Source organism: Nothoprocta perdicaria, unplaced genomic scaffold (genome assembly GCF_003342845.1).
Source record: "Nothoprocta perdicaria isolate Ctin4 unplaced genomic scaffold, notPer1 scaffold_134, whole genome shotgun sequence".
Classification (NCBI taxonomy): domain Eukaryota; kingdom Metazoa; phylum Chordata; class Aves; order Tinamiformes; family Tinamidae; genus Nothoprocta; species Nothoprocta perdicaria.
The window spans coordinates 54,163-68,585 of NW_020454472.1; the positions used below are offsets into that span (position 1 = coordinate 54,163).

Genomic DNA, 14,423 nt, shown 5'->3' on the forward strand with positions numbered 1-14,423 from the left:
CTATTCTAAGTTTAGAGGAACGACATGAAGGATTCTAACATTTTTTAATTCTAGTCATTAAACTTCACAGGCAAATCTCCATTCTTTACTTAACCAGAAAAACAGCAAATTCTCCAGGATGTGCACACAGGTGAGAAAATGAGTATTAAACAGAAGAACACATCTTATATCCCATAGATAGGCACACATTGTGCCAAAAGCTCCTCTACTGTACTTGCTAAATATACAAAAAAGCCTGCATTACATTTCAACTAGAGGCAATAAAGGCTTAAGTGCTGAACTTCCTACCCCATCATCATGGAATGCCTGCTAACATACGACATAAATCCATGTGAAAAAGCGGAGACTCTGGTTCGCAGGTTCTCAGCCCCGGCAGTCAATTGGCAGGACCTGTCATCTCCGTCTAGCCTGCACTTTGTGACCCTAACATTTTCTCTTCTTTCCCACCACAATTATTCCGTGCTGAAGAAAAAGGTGCAGATTACCTGTGGGTCAGGCACAGGATATGAAGAACAAAGGGAGTTCTTGAAATCCACTTCACTCTGTCTGACAATTTGTGGATGAACAGTCAAGGAATTAAATCAGGCTGTGAAAGCTTGTAAAACACCCCCATTTTAAATTTTGAATGCAAAGAGAAGTCTATACATTAAAAACATTAGAAAGTCACACAAAAAGTTTTTATAGTGCACCAAATAAAGAGGAGAAAGATAAAAACTAAGATTCTAAAAAATGAGGACTGAGAACTGAAATAACGAATTCATTTCTCACAGCCGATAGCTTAGCAGTTTTGCACCAAAAATGTAGCCCTTTTAGAGCTCACAATGGATCCCATTCTTTTCTAATAGAGAAAGTGATTAAAATCCTATTTTGCTTGCTCACACGAACAAGTGCATTTGGATCAAAYAGGCTGCTCCCAAAGTAAACAGTATTTGTTCCAAAATAAATACCGATCTAATTTTGCAATTTGTGTTCATTGGAGTAGCTAGACTAAAATCAGCATTTACATTTTCATTTCAGCTGTACCTTGTGACTGGAAGAATCCAATTTAAACTAAAATTATATCTATAGAGCAACAATAATACTTGAGGCTGAACAGACAAACTTTTGCCCATTTCGATCTCACAGCAGAAGAAAATTTTCTTTTGCTAATCTGCTCCTTATCTCTTTAAGTGTAAGGGAGCAGGTATTTTCAGAACTGATATAGTCTCAATTCTTTTCTCACACTATCTGAATATATCCACCAATATTTCGAAATCTTTCTATATTTTACTGAAAAAGAAGATCAAAATGTCTCATGAAGATCAAAATGTCTTATCTCTAGTATTAGACTCTAGCTTTATTATTCAGGTTCCAATTTGCAGATATTCCCTATTATCATTAATATGTTCATTACACTGGAGTTGTTTAGAATATATAAAAAGCTATTTCATTTCTGTAATACATGGTTTTACTCATACTCATGGAAGWGATTCAGGCTACCACTTTAACAATTCCTGCTAGAATTCTGAAAAAAATAATTTTTGAGGGTTGGAAAGGTGAAGGAGAGGGTGTCAGAAAAATAATTTTACCAATAGATAGAATTGACAAAAGTCACTTGAGCTTATCTAGTTAGAGAGTCTGTCCCTAGAAAGGACAGTGTGATGTTTAAATATCAAATTCATTTTATTTAAAAAGTTCAGCACTGCAGATTGTAAATGCCTTCTTTACAACATGATTCATGTTATCTATGGATATATGCTTTTATAAAAAGAAAAAAAAATCTGTGAATAATGAAAGCCAGTGAAAATAAAACATGAATGTGTTTAAAGAAGTAACAAAAGGCATGAACCTGGTCAGTATGTGAGGAATTATTCCCAAGTGTACTAACCTGAAAGTATGCTTCTAGGAACATACACATTTTATTGAAACTATATACTAAGGTTTGTTTAGATACAGTTAAATCATAAACAATTTTAAAATTAAACYTATGAAATGAATGAACTTGCCACGGAAGCTACAAAACTATGTCTCATGTCTCAGGAAATGAGAGTATTCTTGTGGTTCAAGTGGAAACTTTTCACAAGACGATGTAAACTCCGTCTCAACTCTGTCACAGAATCATTTAGACTAGTCGTGCCTTGGTGCTGTGGCTCATCTCCCAAGATGTTTTTAGATGGTTTTGTTTTTAGAGGCAAGTTGTACTGCTTTGGACTAGCAAGTKGCTCGCCCTTCTAATCATAAAGGGACATACACTGGGTTTAAAATTCTCTCTGCTAACCTGTGCAGTGCAGATCTTAAAACTTTTGCCTTTATGGGCAGCTTGAAGGTCTTTGCTCAAGTCTTTGCATGCTTCTCCTTCTCTTTCTTTCTTTCCCTGAAGGACRTGGGGCTGACGCGGAGCACCTTGTGATGCTCTGTGCCAGATCTAGGGTGTCAGCCTGGACAGCTCTGCCATTGCCCAGCTGCAGCAGGAGGGGGATTGGTGTTTCTGAGAGTTCTGTGAAGGCCACGGCAAGGCAGGACCAGTAACTAAACATTTTGTGCTGTGTTAGAGCTCAGCTGTTTAGAAAAAGGGAGAAGCACCAGGTCGGTAAGTAAAGGGGATGCCGTGAGCCTGGCAGGCTCCTGCAGATTGCAGCTGAGCATAAGGAGCTCTCCAACTGCCTTTCTCGAGAGAGGAAATCATAAAGCCTTTATCTCCAGTAAGATAAGGAAATGATTTATGTGGTTAACATGCTGCATAAGCCCTACAGGAACCATCTTCTCAAGTGAGCTAACAGACTTATCTGCTGCTGTTCCTAACTCCAGGGCTCAGGAACAGCGGCCACGTGCTGYACAAGGGCCTGCATCGAGCTCCGAGGCCGGGGCAGGTCCATCGGCTCCTGTGCAGCAGCAAGGCCGAGGTTTCTCCCTGTGAACATACAATTCAATTTCCTCTTCGCTTACCTATTCCTACACGGGCAGTGTAACTTAGCTTCGTGTTCATGAAGTGCTCACTTTTGTGGTTATATTTTATCCACGGAGCTTTGTGCAAGTCAGCCACGGTTGTAGTGTCAAGCAGATGAGAAACTGTTTCCTGTCATTCCCTCATACACATATCAGGGAAAATTCCGCACCAAGATTCCTGTTCCTCTTCCTTTTATTCCTGCCTTCTTTCCTACAGGCGAACGGAGCCGTTCTTGGATTGTTATTGTAGAAAAGCAAATAATAACAACACTGCTGTGCTGCCTGCTGGAAGGCAGTCTGCGACCACTGACAGGTCCATTAAAAAGCAAAACCTGCTATTATTCATAGGACTTAGGAACCTTGAAATTCAGCATTGCATCTAAAACTGAATACAATGATGTTAAAAAAAAAAAAAGTATTACTGAAGCTTTTTTTTTCTTTTCTTTTTTTTTTTTTTTAAACTGATCCTATTTTACCAGAATTTTCTTTAAGTTTGAAAGTAAAATAATGGAAGTTTCACGATGGAGTCCTCATGTAGAGAACCAGCAAGGTCAGCAAGCCCCAAGTACTGATGTTGCGAGCAGCAGGATGAGGATGAACACTCCCAGTTCGGCTAGAAGGAGAAAAGGCATTTGGGGAGCCGTATTCCTCTGCAGGATCCTGAATGCCATGGACCATATCCCGCATTAGTTCAGCAGATATCCTTGTGTTATTTGGATRGGGAGAAGATAATTCAGTGAGCTGTGTGTGGAGTTTCCTTCTCTCTACAGCCATCCCTTGCGTTTCGCTAGGGATAAAGCTTATTGAAGGAAATCTATTTCTTGTTCTTGTGTTGTTATTGTGTTCTACAATCCTGCCTGCCTGTTTCTTTTTGTAACAGGTGACTACAGTTACTTCTTATCCAATATCCAGGTACACTTGGGAGGTGAGGGATTAAAAGTCAGCGAAGACTTTCCAGGATCCTTCTTATAACCACAGACAAATCAGAGTAAATTTACCAAAACCAAGTAGGTCCTTCATGAAAATAGCTGTTTCTCACTGTTGCAGAACCAGATCTGATCTTCATTGCTAGGTAAAGATTATCTGGCAACACTCATTCTTTTATGACAAGCTGGWCTATTAAATTTTCAACTTTTATGTTACCAGCAAAAAACAATCACACGACCAACAGGAATGATCACATTCAAAAACCATCAAGAGCTATTACTGTTTTCAGCTACATCTGTACAACCATGCTTCTTTGAATATTATCTCCAACTAAAAGATATTTCTTTCAGACTGTTTTTACATATTTCTAATAAAGATATTTAGAATAGGTAAGAATGCATTTTTTTTTCCTCTGGTTTAAGAGAATATAAAATGTAATGGCCTTGTCTTTGGCAGCACCTCAATCAGTATTTAGTTTTAACCCATCTGTTCGTCTCAAAAGAAATGAATCCCGCCTATCGCCAACCCTGTGTTTCTGTCCTTGATGAACATTTTTTCCTGACATGCAGACGGGGAGGCTAATTTTCCTTTTTGCAGGTTTATCGCTGGCGATCTCTGCACAACAAAGGAAATTCATGCCTCAGCGCCACGCCGAGGCCTTGCAAAGCTCTGTGACAGGTTTGCAAATGAAATGGCTTTAAATAGAGCCGGGGTAATTGTGCATGACAGAAGCTAAGGGCAGGATGCACTCAGCAGCACTAGGTTTGCCCCTTAAACAGCTGCTGAGCCTGTCTTAAAAAAATGATCCTAACCAAAACAGCAACAAAAAACAGGTATTTCAGCAACTTTATTTATGAATGACTGAATGGTTAAGACCTGTGAAAYTGTTGTATGGTTTTGGGAGAACCATTTAAATTCTATGCAACTTTATTACTCCTCTTTTTTAATGAGAGAGAAAACCAGTTATCACGGAATTACCACTGATTTAATCAACTGCTAAAAGAGTATTCAAGCTTGTGACTAACAGCACCTGGCCATTCAGCACCATTCTTTCTGGTAATATTTCAAAATACATCAAAAGGTTTATAAATGAAAATTTCACACTAAGAATACCTTAGCAAAAAATCTAATCAAAAGTGAAGAATTCAACTCATACGTTTCAGTATTTTGTTATGAGCCAGACTGTAATCTCCAAGAGAGGGATACAACTTGGCAGCAATTTCACTGCTTTCTGCAGAATGATTTTACACAGCTGCAGCTCCAAGGCTGGAAGCTTCACCTGCTTTCTGGAAACGGGAAAGGGCAGCTACTAAACAAGGCACATATTGCCACAAGCACCGTGGTTTGCAAGAGCAGTGCTCAGAAGAGCAAAGCTCTGATTTACTGGTATTCTGATTTCTCCTTTCTCAATGGGTTAACCCATCATTCTGTAAACATCATTTGTCACCAGCACCAGCCAGAGCTCTCTGTAACTACTTTTTGCCTTTCTTTTAGATCTGTTATCCCTGCTGAGAGAATCTACTAAAGAAGAATTTTTCATACTGACACCAACTGTAGTCTTGCTGTGAATAACCACATTCCCATAAAAATCATTCCATTTATTGCAAAGTTGTTGGCAGACCATAGGAATAATAGTCAACTCAGGAAACCTTTTATCCTGAAATCACACAACTTAACCCTTTGTATGAYCACACAAAGTTAATACATAAAATCTATATTCCCATATTGCTGATTTATCTTGTTTTATTAAATGTATTTTTGTTATTCTCAAGCTTTTTAAATTTTTTTAATAGTATTTCATTTTTAATTAAAAAAAGAGACAGAAGTAGATTCAAACAAATAATATTCATGGTTGTTTCTTGGTATATAATACTATATTTTAAATTACAGATCCTTTCCCAAGGCCAAAATATYACAGTGGTATAGATACTTGAAACTATTTTTGATGACAATATAAATTTCCACTCAAATGAAACTTTTTTTCCTATGTTCCTCCCTTCCTGTGGTAAAAAGAAAGATATCTATATTTACAGCTTAATGAATAGTTTTTAAAAAAAGAAAATTTTTGCTCTATGGATTTTGTGAAAGATGCTTGTCACTATAATTACTTTAYTAAACTCTAGTGTAGATTATATTCAGGCGAGAGATATTTATTTTGTTAGTCAGTTCTCCTGATAGTTTGACTGTCCAAGGTTGCTAATACTCAAATCTATATCTGAATTTATTAAAGTGATGGAATAAAAAGAAATATGTCTATATWTTTATTGACTTTTTGGTCTGATTCTTAGCCCTTTTTGTTCATGGCTTAATTTATGCCAAGAGATGTCCATAAGAGTAATTTTGTATTTGTAAATATCCTTTAAATTCAAATATATATACACACATATTTGTCCTAYAAATGAATATTAAAATATTTCACTGGTATGTTTAAACACTTCAGTGAGATCAAATACTTAGAAATTGCTACAACTGGCTCTTCACTGTGCCTAGCAATGTTAAAGAACAAGTTACTTCCCCRTGCATCCACCTCTTGCACTGGCGATGGGAATTATACAAAAGCAGAGAGAAAAACAGGAGATCCTTCAATTGACAAACTAGTTTTTTAGCATTCTGAAAGGCTCGTTTGATCAGATACATCAGCTCTCACTACAACAGTATTTTAGCTAAGCTTGGTATTAGTGCCAACAGTCTGCATTTCACTGTCACTGAATATTTAATAATTCTAGTCACGTATCTGCATATTGGTTAAAGCAATGTTCAGGAAGGGGACAGAGGAGACTGCCTGACAGGACTGCTCTAACTCAACAAGGATTGTGGAAAAAAAACATTATTCAGTATTTTCTTGTTTCTTTTGTTGCTGCTTTTAATTTATACATTTTAAATCCCCATTAAATACTTGTTAATAGCACAGATTATGTTTGCTAAAGAATAACTAGGCTCCATGACTGTATCTCAAGACAAATTTTCAAAATACAATTAACAGCAATCATATTTTACTTTAAAACAGAGAACCTAAAAGTGGTACCACAATRAGTAAAGGGAATAGTCCCCCCACCCCTTCTTTAACGTTTCATGAGACCATTGAACTGGGTGGAATTCAGATAGAGGCCTTATTGTAACCACACTGAAACAGTAGAAATCTCCTGAGACTGTGAAACTCAAACATTTTGGGAACCAACTTCAAGCAGTACTTTCGAGCTTTTCAAAGAAAATGAATGAAAGACACAATTTTTCTCTCTGTAGCAATATATTTTATATGATTTCTATAAAAAATAAAAATAAGCACAAAACAAGTAGATCTGCTTAAAATACACCTATGTGCATATTTCCCTATAATTTAAACTACAATCATATTAGTTACAACTAGGCACATCAATGCAAACTCGCAAGATGCAGAAATCTGCACTAGGAAYTTTGCAAATTCAGTTTAAAACCAAGCCTAGGTTGACGATGTTCACAGCAATAACCTACCATGAGTACTGCTAAGATGCCCACCCTGGGGCAGTCCTAAGAGTTAAGAACTCTTAACTCTTAGGACTGGCTTATGCAATCTCATCCTGAAGATAGCATAAAAGGACAACACTGGCTTCAACAAGGTTTTCTAAAATAAAAGGCACAATGTTTTCAGAGAGTAATGCACTTAAATCATGGACATGACCAATGCAAATCTGTGGTTTGATGTCTAAGAAGGAACCTAAAGCAATAAGAATTTTTTTAAGGTGATTGTTATGATCTCTTCTCCATTTTGAATGGAAGAGTCTGTCAAGGAAAAGAAAGTTTGCCTCGAAGTGGTGGAATCAGCACAAAATAACTGCATTATATGAACAGAAAGGGTGGGCTGGGAAAGATATTTGAGTGTAAATTAATGTTGATCTTAGCTGGAATAACTCACGCTCTTCAGCATATGCAGCTGCACGAGGGGGTTGACTGGCTGCATGAGATTTTACACATCTGTCAGCTAAATCAGAGCCCCAAACACAAAATCTCTTGCTCAGGAATGCTATTTGAATTTGTGAAACTTCTTAGATTTTGAGGTTATAAACCAATAATGGATTACTTAGGAAAGCTATGAATGTGTTATATAGAATGAGTCATAACTATAGTATTTACATCTGTATTAGATAGGTTCTTGTTCCAGTCCTATTCATAATGTTTAAAGAAAATGTAAAAAACATTTTGCTCACGGCAGCTCCCTGAAATATTAAACGTCAAAAAGAAGCCTCTCTGTGCACAAATAAGCTGAAAGCAATACCTTCAGTAATAGCAACATTAGCCCCTTGTACCATTAATATCAACTAATTACACACTCATTAGGTACCACTGTTTTACCACTACAGACTACTGGGCTGAGTTTGGTAATTAAAAGGGTCTATTCAAATCTGAAAGGGCACTTCTGGCACCAAGAAACCTTCAGGATGACTCACGTCACAACCCAGTTTGGGATCTAAAGTGCACTGAACCATCAAGCAGCGGACAGAGTCTGCACGTGATAGTCATTAATTATATTGCCATTTTTAGGCTACAATTCAGAGCTGGAGACGGCAGCACAGCAGCAATGCAGTTAAGGCAGCTGTAGCCAGGGTAGGCTGGAGAGCCCAGGGGCAAACTCTGCCTGTGCACTGCTCTTGCAGGCAGCACCTCCCGACACTGCCCTGCAAGATGGTATCACCTCCACCAGCAGGTCTTTAAATCTGCCTTCTGATACAGCTCAACCTGTAAGGTGAAGGTGCCCATGGGCAGGAGCTCACAAGAAGCAGGCAAATTTTGGCATTTCATTTGCTGGATATGGAATAAGGACTTTTAAAGTCTTTCACTTGAAGAAAGACTTCTGAATGTGCTATTTGGTTAGTGGGCAAAACACGTTTTGCTTTCTGCTATGAATTATTTTAAAGAGATTAATACCACTAAAAATTAATTGACTGTCAATCACAAATCCATTTTTTATTAGCATGGATGTCACTGACAAAAGCCCTTTACCATGTTGGGTAATTTGATAAATCAATGAATTTCATCACTACGCTGCCTACCTACCCTTTGGCACATTTGTAATACAGCAAAATCCCAGGCTTCCTAACAGAAGTCTCTGCTTACCAAACAGGCTCCACGGACTTCACAGCAATCACTGGGTCACAGTCACAGCCACCCAAAATACTGCAGTGACTAATGGTGACTAATGCTCTTATTACCTGATTTTTTTCAGCGGTTTTTAAAAAGAAGATTTCAAATGGTATGCATGAATCACTCAAACTCCGACTTATCGAAAATCATCAAAAATAAAAATGTGATAAAATAGGAAACAAATATATGAAATGCAATAGAAAAGTGGGAAAATTCTTGCATGACTGTGTGCAATGTTTTGTGTCACTTTAGATTCTTTTTCTTTTGTAATTTGTTTGTATCCATGACTTTTCTAACTGTGTCAGCACAGAGGTTATTCCTGAATGTTCCTGAGATATGCAAGATGCTGAAGAGGCTGAACTGAAGCACTCTCAGCAAGTCAGCTCTAACTATACATGGTAAAAGCTAGCACAGCCATCAGACTCAGCATCTGCCTAGCTTTCCTTTCTCTTCTCTCCTTTAAAACACAGGCAGTTCCATCTCCATGTGAGGAGGAACTTCTTCACTGTGAGGGTGACAGAGCCCTGGCACAGGCTGCCCAGGGAGSCTGTGGAGTCTCCTTCTCTGGRGATCTTCCAAACCCRCCTGGATGCCGCCCTGTGCCCCGTGCTCTGGRTGTCCCTGCTGGAGCAGGGGGTTGGACTAGATGATCTCTTGAGGTCCCTTCCAACCTCAGCCATTCTGTGATACTGTGATTCCCTACTGAGGACAGTATCTGTCTGGTGATACCCACCTTTATCATCATTATTATCAGCTTTTCTGTAGGTAAAGGGATGAAGACATAAAGAGGGGAAATAAAAAGCTTGACCAGGATTTACAAATTAATTAATGTTGATTACAAAAAGGGATCCCRGGCCTCCTCATTCAACACACGTATATGCAAAATGCAGGCACCAGGACCCCTAAGTGCTTAGCCTGCTCAGAGGGCCGAGCAACAGCCTCAGATAGAGAACAGTTTTGAATCGATGTTTGTGCACAGGGAGGCTCCGAAGGCTTCTCTTCCTGCTTGTGGTGTTTTAACGCCACCTGGTCAAACCTGGATCACTGGCACTTTGACAAGGAGTGGGGAGCGAGCGGCTGCCTCCAGCCTGGAGCACAGGTACCACTGAGGGCTGCACATYGTGGGAGTTCCCTGCATGCCTAAGGAAGCAGCACCTGAGAGGGGCTGGACACCATCATGCACTAACGTGGATTAAACTGAAGTGATACAAGGCTCATGTTTAAATCTTCAAGCATTTATGCAGCTCTTTTCTAATCACAGAAGAGACTATGCTCTCAGCGTCCACCTAGAGCATTTTAATGAACATGCAAGTGGATTTTAAGTAAAAATTCGGTTTGAGAACGGCATATAAATCTCTATTGTATCTCCAAGCTACTGTCTATCTCATGGACCTTTTTTCTTCTTTCTTTTTATGGCTATAATAGCAAACGTACAGAAAGTAGCTGAGTTTAGTAACGCTAATTGTTAGAACGTAACATTCACTGTCTTTTATTTTTCCTGAAGAGCAAAACTTACTGCTTTACAGTAATGCCTAATAGTTTTCCTTCTTTTTATCATTAGAAGATACTAAAGTAGCTGAAAAAGTCATACCATTTTGCCATTCAGAATAAATGACTGACACAAACATGTCAGCACATAGCATACAGGGATTTCACAAACAAATAATTCTGAAAGACAATKACAAACTATTTGAATTTCTAAAGCCTGTAATCAAATTAGATTAAAGGAAAGCATCTTATTTGTAAAAAAGTATTAGGTAAGATTTTTTAAAATGGCTTCATCAGTCTAGGAAATGAGTAAAGTTGTATTTCCAGCTGCAATAAAAAGCAGTATAGCTTTTTAAAAGAACAGCTCTAATGAACCGTTCTCATTTGAGAATAGAATTGCAAAGCAGAGAACTCACTTTTTWAAAAAGAGATGTTCATTCATCAACATATTTTTTCCTATAACATATCAAGCTATAACAGGCATCTGATACATCGAAGAAACGAAAGACTAATTTTTAAAAGGGTCGATATTAATACTTAAATACACCAATATAAAAACTTAAATATGTCCAATGTTTACAAATGCAAAAGGTGGATGYTAATTTCCAATCCAATCATGAAATTGCTAATTTCCATAAAACACTTTAGCATACTTTCTAAAACACCTAACATTAGTCCATACATATGATAAAAATATTGTATTTTATGCTCCCTCTCACAAAATATTTCTAAATGGAGTGGCTTGCCAGTAAGATGTGCTTAGCCACATTTACCTCCAACTGGTCCCTGACATTTTTCGAAGTGAAGCCACCTATTTTGTACCYCAAGGACTTCAGGGTCTATGTTTTGAAAACACTATTCTTATTTTTGGCTCTTATTTAGCCTAGTATAGTTCCATAATTCAATTATAAAAATACAGCTAAAACAATAAAACATTGCTTGTGAGAGTACCTACTTCAACTTACACATTAGTGAACTTATTTCTTTCAGTATGTATTCATCATATACATTTAAAGCACTGCAAAATAGTTTATAAATGTGACTTCAAGATTTGAAATTAATATATTGATTTGGTTTGAATTAGTTTTGTTACTCCAAAGAAATGGGTGCAAAGAGGAACGAACAATCCATTTTTTTTCTTCTAAGCAATAACAGAAGGCCTGCAACACAGTGAGGTGCAAAACCTAATTGGAAATCTGAGTAYAGGTCGCCTAAACATACACACACATAAACATACAGAATGTTTATGTCAGAACTAGAGGGAGAGATTTGACTAATTTTTTTCATCAAGTTTGAAAAATACCAAGCAATGGATTAATAGATTTTGTACACTAAAATCAAAGATATTCACAGAGAACAATGAAAAAAAAACTTCCWTAAAGTACGTTGTTGTTGTTGTTGTTATTATTACAGTGACATATGGGAAACTGGCTAATTTATTTACCTGGCCTTGTCCCTTACTAAATTAAGATGGATAAGCTGGAATTCTGAATGCCCCTGATGTGCTTATTGGCATTGAATCAACTTATGCATACTGCAGAATCCCTGTTGAAGTTTATGATGTAACCTAATAAAAATAAGGGAAACTCTAGTACTTTGAGATAGGAAAAGCTGGTTAATTAAGCAGGAAATGAAGTGATTCTTTGGAGATTCCTACTGCAGTTCTGTCTTTTGCACTCAAAATGTGAGGCAGTCTTTAGCAGGTTGGCAGAAGACAAAATATTTTTCCCCTAACTTGGGTGACAACAGTACAGCTCGGATTACAGCCTTCTGGAAAGTGATGGGTGAAAAGATGAGTTTTATTAGGAAAAAAAGAGAACAGTAATTTGTGGTGTCTGAAAAAATGTGAATCACAGGCCAAAGTTAGGCCTGCCTGCCTGTAAGCCTGGTGGCAGGGAGCATCGCCTCCCAGGCTCCATCTTTAGACTCTAAGATCAAAGATGGTGCTGGTTAGACATGCTCTCMAATCCAGATTTGCTAATCGGCCCCCCTGTTTCTAGGCAGAAATGCCGAAGCCTCTGGGGCTGCTGAGCAGAGTTACCTCGCAGCCTGCAGCAATCCACACTCTAATTCCACCAAAGCGCCCCAGCTGCGAGGGGGCACATCAGTCCTTCCACAGCAAGAAAGGAAGAAAGGTGCTTTGAGCTTGAGGCAGAGCCAAGGTGCTGCCCACAGTTTGGATGGAAAGCTGTCAAGCTGCCTGACCATCCAAGCAACAGAGCCAACAGCTTAGAGTGTCTAAGGTGGATATGGGGAAGCTCCAAATCCACAAGGCCTGGGGACTAGGCATGTCCTGCGGATGGTGACCCCCAGGAGGGCAATCAGCAGCTTCAGGCGGGTATGTTCTTTCAATAATACCATGTGACCACAAGATATTTCAAAAAGAAGAAATTTCCAGAGAAATTTCCAGAGAAAGCCTCCATCTTTGGCCAGGCCTCGGCCTAATGTGTGTAGTACAGGCTCTGTACTTGCTCCTGCCTCTGCACTCCTCTGTAGACCTCTGCCAATCCGTACGCACWGCCCCACTCTTCTGCAGGCAGAGCATGCTCTTCACTCCCCTGGACACCACATTGTCTTTCAGACTAAAGTTCATGTTCCTCAGCTGGGACTTCATTCCCCTACTCTTATCTTAAGAGTAATGAAACTTCACAAGGGCCACGTGGCCACCAGGAAGTAACAGTACATYTCCTGTCTCCCTTTCTCCACATGAACTATTATCCACTTCTACTGTCTAAAGAGCCCATAGGAGATTTGAATATTACCATCCTAAAAGGAAGGCGGAAGGTCAGGACAGGGCAGTTGCTGTGATGCACTGCGGATCAGACATCCACAAGCAGAGGGCGGTTTCCTCCACACCCAAAACAAAATCCAGAACTTCATCTTGACTTGAACACAGCTGCTCACTTGCCCACACGCTGCATGCGAAGAAGATACTGTGCTGTATCTTCTCCGTCACTTAGATAATTTCCTCATTACCAGGCAAATGCAAAGTGCAGAGCCAACGCCATGAGCTCCCATGAATTAGAGAAGGACCCACACCAGTATTTTTTTCATACATAATTTCCAAGTTCTTCAGTGAATATGATGCTACGATGTAATGCTAAGGCCATAACATACCAATTTCTGGTAGATAAAATCCATATGATTAACTTCCATTAAAGTCAATGACAGTTACATTCCTGTATCAAGAAGTAGCTACATGTCTATTAAATATCTGGTTTTGCACAACAAATGAAAACACCATGAACTTTACTGAACATGCTGGCAAGATATGGTAGCATTTTCTCTTCCTGCTCTGGATAAAATGTAATACAACCATAAATCAGAAACAGATTTGGAAAATAACTAGCATTGTTTTTTTCTTCTACAAGTCTGAAAATCAATCCTATACATATCGCTTACTAATGGTATTACTTGTATCCAAAACAATAACATCTTTACATACCCTTAATGAAATGAAACACTTTTTAAAAAATGCAAGAACTCATGTCTTTTATTGTAAGTATCAAAATAAATACTTCACTAAGGAATGGAAGAAAAAATAAAGCACATTTAAATAATTTCATTACATTGCGAGATGCCAATTCATCTGTGAGTGGTTTCTTTTTAGATGAAAAGAAATCAAAATATAGGACAGATGTTGGACAAACCACATTTGAGGTCTATCACACACTGGCATTTTTCAAATGATTTTGGCTCATCTATTAAATAAGGTGTATTTTGCTTGATTTTGAGAAGGGAAACATCAGGAAATATTTAAAGGCCAATTGCTGCCAATTAACTTTGATCAGCAAAAGTTGCATTTGAATCTTTCAGATTCTTTTGCCTGTCTGGAATAACACACATTTCTAAAATCCAGCAAAACAACAACTTGATGATTAATGTGTGTTGGCAGCCCCACCACAAGCTTGCTTAACAGTTGGATTTTAAATAAACAGCTGTCTTCATTACGATGGGAAAGAAAT

General features: G+C 38.3%; 1 protein-coding gene across 4 annotated transcripts in view; it reads right to left on the reverse strand.

The window, feature by feature from the left end:
- The window catches only part of EYA1 (EYA transcriptional coactivator and phosphatase 1), a 78,930-nt gene that overhangs the window by 17,348 nt on the left and 47,159 nt on the right, over positions 1-14,423 (reverse strand). The window lies entirely within an intron of this gene.